We start from the raw sequence: 11,702 nt of genomic DNA, 5'->3' as shown, positions 1-11,702 counted from the left end.
ACATCTGCGTCTGTATCAACAACCATTGTTGATCCCTTACGTCTGTATCAACAATGATTGTTGATACCTTGCGTCTGTTTTAGTTTACTTGCTTTGCAAGTCCTTTACTTTCCTAGTTTAGGTATAATTCATTTTATTATCCTTTTAGTCGGTCATGCTAGCTTATACAAAGGCTAAGCCTTCTTGTTTAGAGATACACATTATTATTATTATAAATATAGTGCTTTTTTGGTTCTTTGATTGAGTTTCTGAATGTTACCAACCTCAACCAATCTTGTATCTATTTATGCTATAAATTGTCGAAGGAATTAGATTCTTACATTTCTGCAATCTCAATAAAGCTATATAGTAGTGAGAAGGTTCTGCCATCTCTACGGGGTATTGGCTAGAGTTGTCAACTAGGCTAGGTACTTTTAAATAGAGTTACAGGTTAGTGAGAAAGTGATGCCATCTCTACGGATCTAGTATTAAAATCAATACCTTATGGGTCAGTTTAATAACGATGACACTGCCGTCCAAGATTTGTAGGTTTGGTTATATTTGTTGTTTAGATCGAAGGAATCAGTTCACGTCATAGTGATATAAGTCCAATCCTATCAAATACTATTGTTGACTTTTGAGCACCCATTTTTTCAAATATCTTTTTCTTTAATTTCAAAATATGAGTGAATTTTGTTATATTTATAGTTGTAGTTGGTGTTGGAGCTTCGGGGTATTAAAGAAGCTCGGGTTGTGATTTACTACTAAATTTGGAAAGCGTGGAAAAGCTCTAATGCATATTGGGAACTGATGGCAAAAACTTGTTTCCATTTGTGTCATAATCATGACTATATTTGTTAGTAGTTTCAAGGTTTTGTAGCTGCACAAGGTCAAAATCGTTCTGTTTCATTATCTACATGTCAGATATGTCTCTACCAACATTTATTTAGAATGCAGAGAGGGAACTTAGTGATGGTCTCATTGGTCAGCTGTTGTGTATATTGTATGCAAAATGCAGCAGTTTTATGCCAAATTAAGAGTCAAATGAATTTAACATGTGATAGAGATTTGGCATAGGATAAAACATAAAAGTGGACTGCGGATGTTCTTGGATTATAGATAGATAGATAGAAATTGTACCACTGATTTGTAGTTAATGACCCATGTACGAACACATATTTCTAAGGCTCGTACTAATTTTGCTGATTAGTGTACTTGAGCAGCAGAGAGTCTTTCAGATTTCTCTTTCCCTTAGTCGTTTAGAGTTTGATTTGAATCTTGAATCATAGAAGAAAAACCTCTTGGTAGGAGTAAGCATATCTTTCATTTTGACTACCATGATATATGTGCGTAATTATCCTCTTTTAGCTACTGTGCGAGTAAATGCATTTATACTGTTTAGACTTTAGAGGGACAAATGAGTTTCTTTTGTTGAACTGAGAACCCTGTTTTCATGTTGTAGGTTTGGGCTATTCACGAGTTACACTATCGTGGTCACTAATCCACGTTGTTGTGATGTGAATCATTGATCTGTGAATGTATAGTGTACTGATTTCAGCAGCTGTGGAAGTGTAATTCTGGGTTGTTTCATTGTATTTGCTAAATGCAAAGATGGTAAAACTAGCATAGCACTTTTAAGATATTAAACCACTAAATTAGGTATTTGGCAGTTACTGCAGGTAAAAATTTTCAATATTGGACACCCTAACCAGCTGTACACCGAATAAGACCCGGTACTATTCCTATTTACCGAATCAGGCCTAGCAGGACAAAAAGGGTTAAAAACAATAATTAATTACAGTCATATCCCAACAGGTCATGACATTGAGTGGGTGGTACACGTATTATAGGGCGCCCTGTCAGCTGACATGCTGGAAACACGTCGGAAGGTCAATACCTTAAAGCAGAAATAAATCGTCTTTCTCTCTCTCTTTCAGTACTTTCTCCCACCGAACCCAGAGAAATATTCTCTAATCTCTCCTAGTTCCTCATTTCTCTAACATGGATCTGATTCATTAAGTAAGTGTTTTTCAATTGAAATCAGATCTCTCGTATGATTAATTCCAAGATGATACTAGACTTATTGATGTTGCTCCTTCTATTCAGTATTTGATTAGTCATGTTGCTATTGTCGTTCTCTCTCCCAATCTCGTAACTCTTATGTTGATTTGATCTTTCTCATGGATTGAAATTTATTTATTTTTCGATAAAGGGATTTGATTTTAGTTTAGATCATAGGTTGGAAATCATCAATTTGATGTTTGTTTCTTAATTATAATAAACCCTAATTCAGTAGTTTCAAATTTATGTTGTTATTTTTTTTTTGTAGAAGCGTGTTATTAGGGTTATGATGAATCTTTGTAGTTCATTTTTTGTGTGTGTGTTCATTGTTAGGTTGGGTGTAGGTATTATTAGTGATGATGATGTAGATATGGTTGGTGGTGATATGGTTTGTGCTAGTGTTGATATGAGTGATGTTGTGTTGATATGGCTGGTAGGGGTGACTATGAGGTTGTGAGTTATAATATGTAACATTTTTTACAATTTAGTAAATTCAATGTCTTTAGTTTGTTCCTTATTTTAGAGCCATTTTTTGTGCATTATCGAGGACACTCTCTATAGGTTGAGAAAATAGGTAGCTTGCCTTATCGAGGACAAAAGATTGCATACTGAATTTCTGACACAGTGTTAATAGGAAGACATCTTAATAAATTGTAGAAGATAGCTTCATTTTGGCTTTCACATTACCAGTTTTGTTGGCATAGTAACGACCGAGTTCATTAAGGTTGAAGTTAGATTAAGTTCTTGCACCAACCCCTCGCAAGTTCCAAAATGCCAATTGTTATAAGTTGTCTGAAACCAAAAAGGATTGGAATGTTGTTAGGTCTGTCAACAACAAAAAAAGCACAAGAAATGTAAGGATGATTTCTTAAGGTTTGATATGTTTGAAGTTGGATGTAACTTGGGAATCAGTTTTAGCTGCTTGTAGATTGTAAAGTCCACGACCCTTTCTATTTTTTGTTTCTTCTTGTGTTGGAGATAGTAAGTCACTATGATAACTGGAAGTAGATCGTTGTAGTGTAGTTTTAAATGATTTCTGTGACCAGTTCTTTGTATATGACAAGTGAATTTCATATAATTTTGAATGAGTTTTACGGTTATACTTTTGAAGTTTGCAATGCAAGTATACCAAGCAGCTGGGGATCTTTTTTTTTCTTTTGCTTTTTTGGAAAATTTCCGACTTTACCAAGCAGCTGGAAAACATTGTCTATGCATAACTTAACAGCTGCACAATTTCTTATCGCATAATGTAAATTTTCCCTGCCACCATGCAGGGTCTGTATTTGTAGCAATGCTTATATTTTCTAATAAGAAACATCAAGAAGGCTATTACAATCTTATTGATATAAAGCCGTGCATCAAATAGTATTTCAGTTGTTCTCACCCACTGACCTTTGAAAGACATACAGATTACATAGAGAGAGAGATGGCATGGCGTTCAGCGGGATCTCTATCGAGGTCGTTACTATCAACAACAAGAGCTTCTTCCGTTCGGTCTTCACCAACACTGACTCGCCTTCGTCCGTCATAGCCACCTACATCTCCCCCTCGGACTCGTCGTTTCTCCTTTGTTAATCCAAGGTGAAAGTTCGGAACAATTAAAAGCCTTAGATTTCATATTCTTAGGTTTTTCTAACACCCTAATTCTCTAATATTCAAATTATTTGATTATTTGCGTGGGTTTTATGTTTCAAGGACATTGGGAGAACTCGGATGCACACAGTCAATACTACCTCCGGTTGCTGCATGTCATTTCTCACCGCATCTGTCACGTAATGCTCGAGCTTTCTGCGGGGTATTTCAGGGTAACATTTGCAGAAATTGTCAAATTTTTAAGTATTATAGTTTCTCTCTCACTTTTCCTCCGTTTTAGCTCAAATAAGAAAATAAGGATTTTGTTTGTTTCCTGTGTTCATGGTCTGAGTTTCTTTTCTTTTTTTTTTTTGATTGCTAATTACTGGGTTTTAGGGCTTCTTTTTAAAGTGCTATGAAACAGTTAAAAATTTGGGTTCAGTTTGATTATAGGAAATGGAAAAGATGGCTGGTACGGGACTTCAAATGCTGCATCAGTGGATAAAGGATGCACCCAGTTTTCAGTAAGTTCTTTAACATTCTATCTACGTGTACTGTAAACTTGTAGTTTCTTAATCCTCTGAAACTAGGCAAAGATTAGAAACACCAATTTTACACCTTTTCAACCACAGTATGACCTCACTAGATATAGTGCACGTTACCCTGCAATCCTTTATTAAGGAAAGATGGTGATTTAGAGGAATAGAGAAGTTGTGGTTGAGTTTTATTTCTTTGGACTATCTTCTAGAGAAATAGTTTACAAGGGTGTAGATTTTATTGTTCCTCTGACGCTCAACATTGGAGAAATTTTAGTTAAATCTCTCTCTTGTAATGATGATTCATTGATGTATAATATTAACGAAGCCTTCATTAGTATGTAAATCTCTCTCGTAGGATTTTCTTTGAATAATTTCCTTGTCTTTATAATGTATACAGTTACTGTAAGGAACCACAGTTTTCTTTAGCATTTTACTATTGATTGGTATACTGCTACTTTCTTTTCTACGAATATTTACTTGGTTGTTGAGTAAATATCAAAAATCCACTTTCCTTAGTGTATAAACAATCCTTGACATTAGTTTTATCTTCTTTTTTAACTTCCGTTCTTGTGGTTTAGCTATTTTTTGTAAGAAGAGAACAAGTTTTGTGCTTTAGCTTGTGCTATTTTGTGACCTGAAACGCCCAACGAAGGGTGGTCTGTTGGCGTTTAATATCTTGTGTGGCTACACTGAACCTGATTATATAGAGGGAAACAGAAGCTTGCGCTTGGAATAAAACATTTATGTATTCCCGCATCTTGTGCTTGTAGGCTTAGCTTTAGAACTGAAATTTGTACTTTTTTTTCTTTCTATAGAGCATTGATATTGTTGTTCCTTTGAACCTCCAAGATATCCCCACTTTTTCCACGCCACCAATTAGGATGCACCATATTGTTAATATTTGATGATTCGGAACTCAGGAGTTACTTAAGCATTCATTGTTGGAAACACACTTATACACATTTCCTGGAGTTTTATGCCCTTGGTCCTTGGCTGCTAGTTTTTTGTTTCACCACGTTGCCAGTGAAATGTCTAATGCGGTTACGCATTAAACAGCCATCATGTGGTTGTGGTGGCCTAAACAGCCAGCTCAGCCATCCTTGTTACCATTTAAGACCGTTCAAGACCCCACTAGTGACATTGTGAAGTGGGGTCTTCTTGAGTGCGCTATGGTAGAATTGAGTCTCGAAGGCTTATCTTATACTCTTGTTTGGCCCTGGGTTCCTATTCTTTGTTGAGAAGTTGAATCGTTTTGTAATGCTTTCTTTATACAACAGTGCTGGAGTATCTATAGGCGGTGAGATGTCTGGCGTAGTTCCAAACGTGACAGTGGCAAGCGTTGTTGTTGTGTGAGGCTAAAGACGAGCCATGAGGATCAAGACCGACGCACGGGTATCCTTTCAAACATCACAGTCGACAATGTGCATCCTGATGCAGGGTATGATCCCAAAGCATATCCTATTTTCAGTAACATAAATTTCATCAATATACATGGCCAGGGAGTACCTGTGTGCCAGTCTGATATGGAAGAGGTCAAGGGTTTCTCCATTATGCTTGTAACTTATTTGGGAACACGATATCGGTTCATTCATTCGTCAGAATGTGTTTCTGTTTGTGCGCACATCCCCTCGATGGGACTATCATTGTTGGAACTAAGGTTTGTTTTTCTTAGATTGATAAGTTTGTATAGGAATTGCTACTATCACTACTTTACTTGCTACAACCACATTTTTTCGTGATAGATCTCTAATTTTTCTTTCGGATATAGTTGTATCAACTAGTTTTATGTAGTTTATTTATTTGTGGAGTACTTATATTATGTATGTAACTATGTATTCATTTGCAGTGTTAGGAGCTGATGATATCTGCAGTGTGTACCGGATGAAATGTATGCAATTCATGCACGTAGGATAACAAGGACTTCCTTGGTGTTGGTTTCCTTTTTGGATTTGCGTTTATGCTGCATTACTTTTATTAACTGTACAAGGGAGAGTATGAAGACAAGTGTAGCCAGATACTTAAAAGGATCAACCAGCCACCCATAAAAATTTACACTTCACGGTGGAAGTCATAAAATTTGCACTTCATTCTTCTTGTTTTTTGTTGATTTACTGGTAGTAGGTATCATTTTTTTGTTTTAATTTGAGACATTGTATTCCTATATTTGCTATCTCGTTGATTCAGTTGAAAGCAGACTGACATGTATCCAGTTGTGAAACACAGGATAATTTTTTTGCTCCTGTTAATTCACTGTTGTTTTTCAAGACAGCTAGAAACAGAAAGCGAAGGCTGGTGTGGCCAAGTCTAAGACGGGTAATTGGCATCACTTGTCATTGCGGAAATGTCTCATTCTCAATTTAGTTGTCCTGCAAATGCGCCAGAATTCATAAATTTCGTATAATCTCATGAAACATCTAACTGGACTTTAGCCCTGGAGTATGTTGGGAGCTTTGGATTGTAAAAGAAAATCATTCTGCCTTGCTGCATTACCCCAGATTTGCTTCAGCTAGAAATCATGCCCAATAACACGGTTGAATCAAGTGAAATCCCTGATTTCATTTCTGAATTATGTTTGTCATTCTCAAACACAATTAAAATCAAGAAAACATTGTTTTCGGACATACAAAATAAGCTCAATACTTGTAGCAATTCATCTTACAAATCAACCAAATTTATCAATCATGTAACCATACTCAGCATCACATTGTATAGATATGAATTCAATTTCAATAAATCCCAATAAGAATCCGAACTTGAAAGAACCCAGAGCTCAAAAGCTTAAAAAAGATTCATATACTAAACACACAATATCTCATAGAAGCTATTTAGAATTAAAACTAACTTAAATTGAACAAAGCCCATCATCTAAATGCCTCCTTAGCATAATTCACACAGCTTGACCACCTGAGGCTGAAATTCATTTACATCTTAATTTAGCCATCAGAAGAAACAACTAAAAATACCCATACATACATCAATCAAAACAGATTTCTATAAGCATGAATAGAAACTCATTTATGTTAAAACAGATTTCTATAAACATCTATGTGAAGAACAGACTGCTTGAGCTTACATTACGAGAACTTATTTAATTACTGACAAACAATTGTGCTAAGAAGTCACTGTGCCAACACAATCCACTGTGATGAAGGACTTCATTTAATTAAAAAAAAAAAGGTAACCAATGATCTCCCAACTAGATCCCTTTCGAGCAATCCCATTAAAAATCCAATCTCCATCTGAAACACATATCAAACTCATCAAAAATAACCTAATCAAATCTGAGAAAAAAATCTCAGATTAATTTTGTCAAACAGGTTATAAGCATATATGTAAATGGAGATGGGGGATCTAAGGAACTTAATTGAAGAAAGATTCTCTGGTACCTTCTTCATTAAACTCTCTCAATGTTTTCTTTCTTCAACCTCAAGCGGAAATCCTACCACTTTTTCAGTAGCTAAATTTTACACAACCCAAACAACTTTATATCTATTTACAAAACCTACTTCAAATATCTCGGATTTCCCCTATTACAAAACCTACTTCAAATATCTGTTTCAGAAAGAAAGATATGGAACGTTGATAGAAAAAATATTTGACAGATGAAATCAAATATGTTTTAGTCATACGGATCGTCATCTGTATGTCTAGTATTGAATGGAATGAAAAGATTGAATTAAAGATCAATGGATGATATTAATTTAGATGGAGTCAGACGGATTGGTCGCATTGTGTGAGCATTTGTGTTACTTAATGATAATGTTTTTAAAGGGAACAACCGAAAATTACAACATGAATCATTTTTACAACTTAAATCTCAACTGAAAATTGACACTTGTCATAATTAAGTTTGTTTAAGGTTTCAGAGAACATTCCGAAGGATTCTTAACTATAAATGGATGAATCGTCGTTCTTAATAAGTTTCCGACTTTTAATAGTCCATTCACGGCCAGGTTTCGATCCCTGAGTCATGGTATGCATACAATATGTCAGAATATGGTTTGTTTAAGGTTTTCGGAGAATATTCCGAAGGAATCTTATCTGTAAATGGACGAATTCATGGTTCTTATCAAGTTTCTGACTTATAGTAGTCAACCCCCGGCCAGGTTTCAATCTCAGACCCATGGTATGCATACAATATGCAGAATATGGTTTGTTAAAGGTTTTAGAGAATTTTCTGAAGGAATCTTACCTGTAAATGGATGGATTCATCGTTCTTATCAAGTTTCCTACTTATAGTAGTCCCCTAACGGCCAGGTTTCGATCTCGCGGCCATGGTTTGCATATGATATGCCAGAATACTGTTTGCTTAAGGTTTCAGAGAATATTCCGAAGGAATCTTACCTATAAATGGATGGATTTGTCGTTCTTAATGAGTTTCCGACTTATAGTAGTCCACTCACGGCCAGGTTTCGGTCTCTGAGCCATGGTATGCATACAATTTGCCAAAACATGGTTTGTTTAAGATTTCAGAGAATATTCCAAAGGAAGCTTACCTGTAAAAATGGATGGATTCATCATTCTTACCAAGTTTCCGACTTATAGTAGTCTACTTCCTGCCAGGCTTCAATCTCGGAGCCAGGTTAGGCATACCATATACCAGAATAGTTTTTTTTTAAGGATTCAAGGAACATTCCCAAAGAATCTTACCTGTAAATTGATGGATTCATCGTTCTTACCAAATTTCCGACTTATAGTAGTCCACTCACGGCCAGGTTTCGGTCTCTGAGCCATGGTATGCATACAATATACCAGAATATGGTTTGTTTAAAATTTCAGAGAATATTCCGAATGAATCTTACCTGTAAATGGACGGATTCATCGTTCTTACCAAGTTTCCGACTTATAGTAGTTTACTTCCTGCCAGGTTTCAATCTCGGAGCCAGGTTAGGCATACCATATACCATAATAGTTTTTTTTTAAGGATTCAAGGAACATTCCCAAAAAATCTTACCAGTAAATGGATGGATTCATCGTTCTAACCAAGTTTCCGACTTATAGTAGTCCACTAACGGCCAGGTTTCTATCTCTGAGTCATGGTATGCATACAATATGCCAGAATATGGTTTGTTTAAGGTTTTCGGAAAACATTCCGAAGGAATCTTACCTGTAAATGGACAGATTCATGGTTCTTATCAATTTTCCGACTTATAGTAGTCAACTCCCGGCCAAGTTTCGATCTCGGAGCCATGGTACAATACGCAGAATAGGGTTTGTTCAAGGTTTCAGGGAATATTCCGAAGGAATCTTACTAGTAAATGGATGGATTCATCGTTCTTACCAAGTTTCCGACTTATAATAGTCCACTAACGGCCAGGTTTCGATCTCGGAGCAAGGGTTTACAAACGATATGTCAGAATTAGGTTTGGTTAAGGTTTCAGAGAACTTTCCGTAGGAATCTTACCTGTAAATGGATGAATCGTCGTTCTTACTAAGTTTCCGACTTTTAATAGTCCACTCACGGCCAGGTTTCGATCTTTGAGCCATGGTATGCATACAATATGCCGGAATATGGTATCTTTAAGGTTTTCGGAGAATATTCCGAAGGAATCATACCCGTAAATGGACGAATTCATGGTTCTTATCAAGTTTCCGACTTATAATAGTCAACTCCCGGCCAGGTTTTGATCTCATACCTATGGTATGTATACGATATGCATAATAGGGTTTGTTAGAGGTTTTAAAGCATATTCATTAGGAATCTTACCTGTAAATTGATGAATTTATCTTTTTTACCAAGTTTCCGACTTATAGTACTCCATTAACGACCAGGTTTCGATCTCGAAGCCATGGTTTGCGTACGATATGCCAGAATAGAGTTTGTTTAAGGTTTCAGAGAACATTCCGAAGGAATCTTACCTGTAAATGAATGAATCGTCGTTCTTACTAATTTTCCAACTTTTGATAGTCCACTGACGGCCAGGTTTCAATATCAGTGCCATGGTATGCATACAATAAACCAGAATATGGTTTTTTTAAAGTTTTCGGAGAATATTTCGAAGGAATCTTACCTGTAAATGGACGGATTCATGGTTCTTATCAAGTTTCCGACTTATAGTAGTCAACTCCCGGCCAGGTTTCGATCTTGCAACCATGGTTTGCATACGATATGCCATAAGAGTTTGTTTAAGGTTTCAGATATCGGAGCCACTAACGTCTCTGATATACCAAGTTTCCGACTTATATTAGTCCACTAACGGCTAGTTTCGATCTCAAAGCCAAGTTATACATACAATTCACCATCTTATTAAGTTTCCGACTTATATTAGTCCACTCCCAGCCAGGTTTCGATTTCGGAGCCATGAGATGCATACGAAATGCATAATAGGGTTTGTTAAAGGTTTGGGGGAATACTTCGAAGGAATCTTACATGTAAATAGATGGATTCGTCGTTCTTACTGAGTTTTCCTACTTATAGTAGTCCACTCACGGCCAGGTTTTAATCTCTGAGCCATGGTATGCATACAATTTGCCAGAATAAGGTTTGTATAACATTTCGGAGAATATTCTGAAGGAATCTTACTTGTAAATGGACGGACTCATGGTTCTTATCAAGTTTCCGATTTATAGTAGTCAACTCCCGGCCAGATTTCGATCTCAGGGCCATGGTATGCATACAATATGCAGAATAGTGTTTGTTAAAGGTTTTAGGGAATATTCCTTACATGTAAATATATGGATTCTTCGTTCTTACTAAGTTTCCGACTTATAGTAGTCCATTGACGGCCAGGTTTCGATTTCTGAGCCATGGTATGCATACAATATGCCAGAATATGGTTTGTTTAAGGTTTTTGGAGAATATTCCGAAATAATCCTACCTGTAAATGGACGGATTCATCGTCCTTATCAAGTTTCCGACTTCCAGTAGTCCACTCCCGACCAGGTTTCGATCTCGGATCCATGAAATGCATACGAAACGCAAAATAGGGTTTGTTGAAGGTTTCGGGGAATATTCCGAAGGAAACTTACCTGTAAATGGACGGATTCATCTTTCTTACCAAGTTTCCGAGTTATATTAGTCCACTAACGTCTAGGTTTAGATCTCGGAGCTAAATTATGCATACAATATGCCAGAATAGGGTTTGTTTAAGGCTTCGTTGAATATTCCGTAGGAATCTTACCTGTAAATGGATGGATTCATCGTTCTTATCAATTTTCCGACATATAATATTCCACTCACGGCCAGGTTTTGATATCTGAACCATGGTATTCACACAATATGCCAGAATATGGTTTGTTTAAGGTTTCCGGAGAATATTGCGAAGGAATCTTACTTGTAAATAGACGGATTCATCGTTCTTATCAAGTTTCCGACTTATAGTAGTCCACTCCCGGCCAGGTTTCGATCTCGGAGCCATGGTATACATAGAATATTCAAAATATGGTTTGTTAAAGGTTTCATGGAATATTCTGAAGACATCTTACCTGTAAATGGATGGATTCATCGTTCTTACCAAGTTTCCGACTTATAATAGTTCACTAACGACTAGGTTTCGATCTTGGAGGCATGGTTTGCATACAATATGTCAGAATTAGGTATGTTTAAGGTTT

The 11,702-nt window shown here is 36.4% G+C and overlaps 2 long non-coding RNA genes across 5 annotated transcripts; one reads left to right on the top strand and one right to left on the bottom strand.

Moving 5' to 3' along the window:
* Nucleotides 1-1,868: 1,868 nt before the first annotated feature.
* Nucleotides 1,869-6,415, top strand: LOC113317105. Of its 4 annotated transcripts, XR_003343247.1 has the most exons (7): nucleotides 1,869-1,998; nucleotides 3,450-3,621; nucleotides 3,736-3,845; nucleotides 4,066-4,136; nucleotides 5,429-5,589; nucleotides 5,651-5,808; nucleotides 5,998-6,415. It is a non-coding gene; the product is annotated as an uncharacterized LOC113317105 (long non-coding RNA). The 4 variants fall into 4 exon arrangements; XR_003343244.1 differs by having other exon boundaries at nucleotides 5,429-5,808; XR_003343246.1 differs by having other exon boundaries at nucleotides 4,055-4,136; nucleotides 5,429-5,808.
* Nucleotides 6,416-7,145: 730 nt separating this feature from the next.
* On the bottom strand, nucleotides 7,146-7,714 carry LOC113317110. The gene is made up of 2 exons (XR_003343252.1): nucleotides 7,538-7,714; nucleotides 7,146-7,390 (listed from the first exon to the last, which is right to left on the bottom strand). It is a non-coding gene; the product is annotated as an uncharacterized LOC113317110 (long non-coding RNA).
* Nucleotides 7,715-11,702: the final 3,988 nt, after the last annotated feature.

This window comes from Papaver somniferum, chromosome 10, assembly GCF_003573695.1.
Source record: "Papaver somniferum cultivar HN1 chromosome 10, ASM357369v1, whole genome shotgun sequence".
Taxonomy (NCBI): Eukaryota; Viridiplantae; Streptophyta; class Magnoliopsida; order Ranunculales; family Papaveraceae; genus Papaver; species Papaver somniferum.
This window is presented reverse-complemented; position numbering and strand designations above follow the sequence as displayed.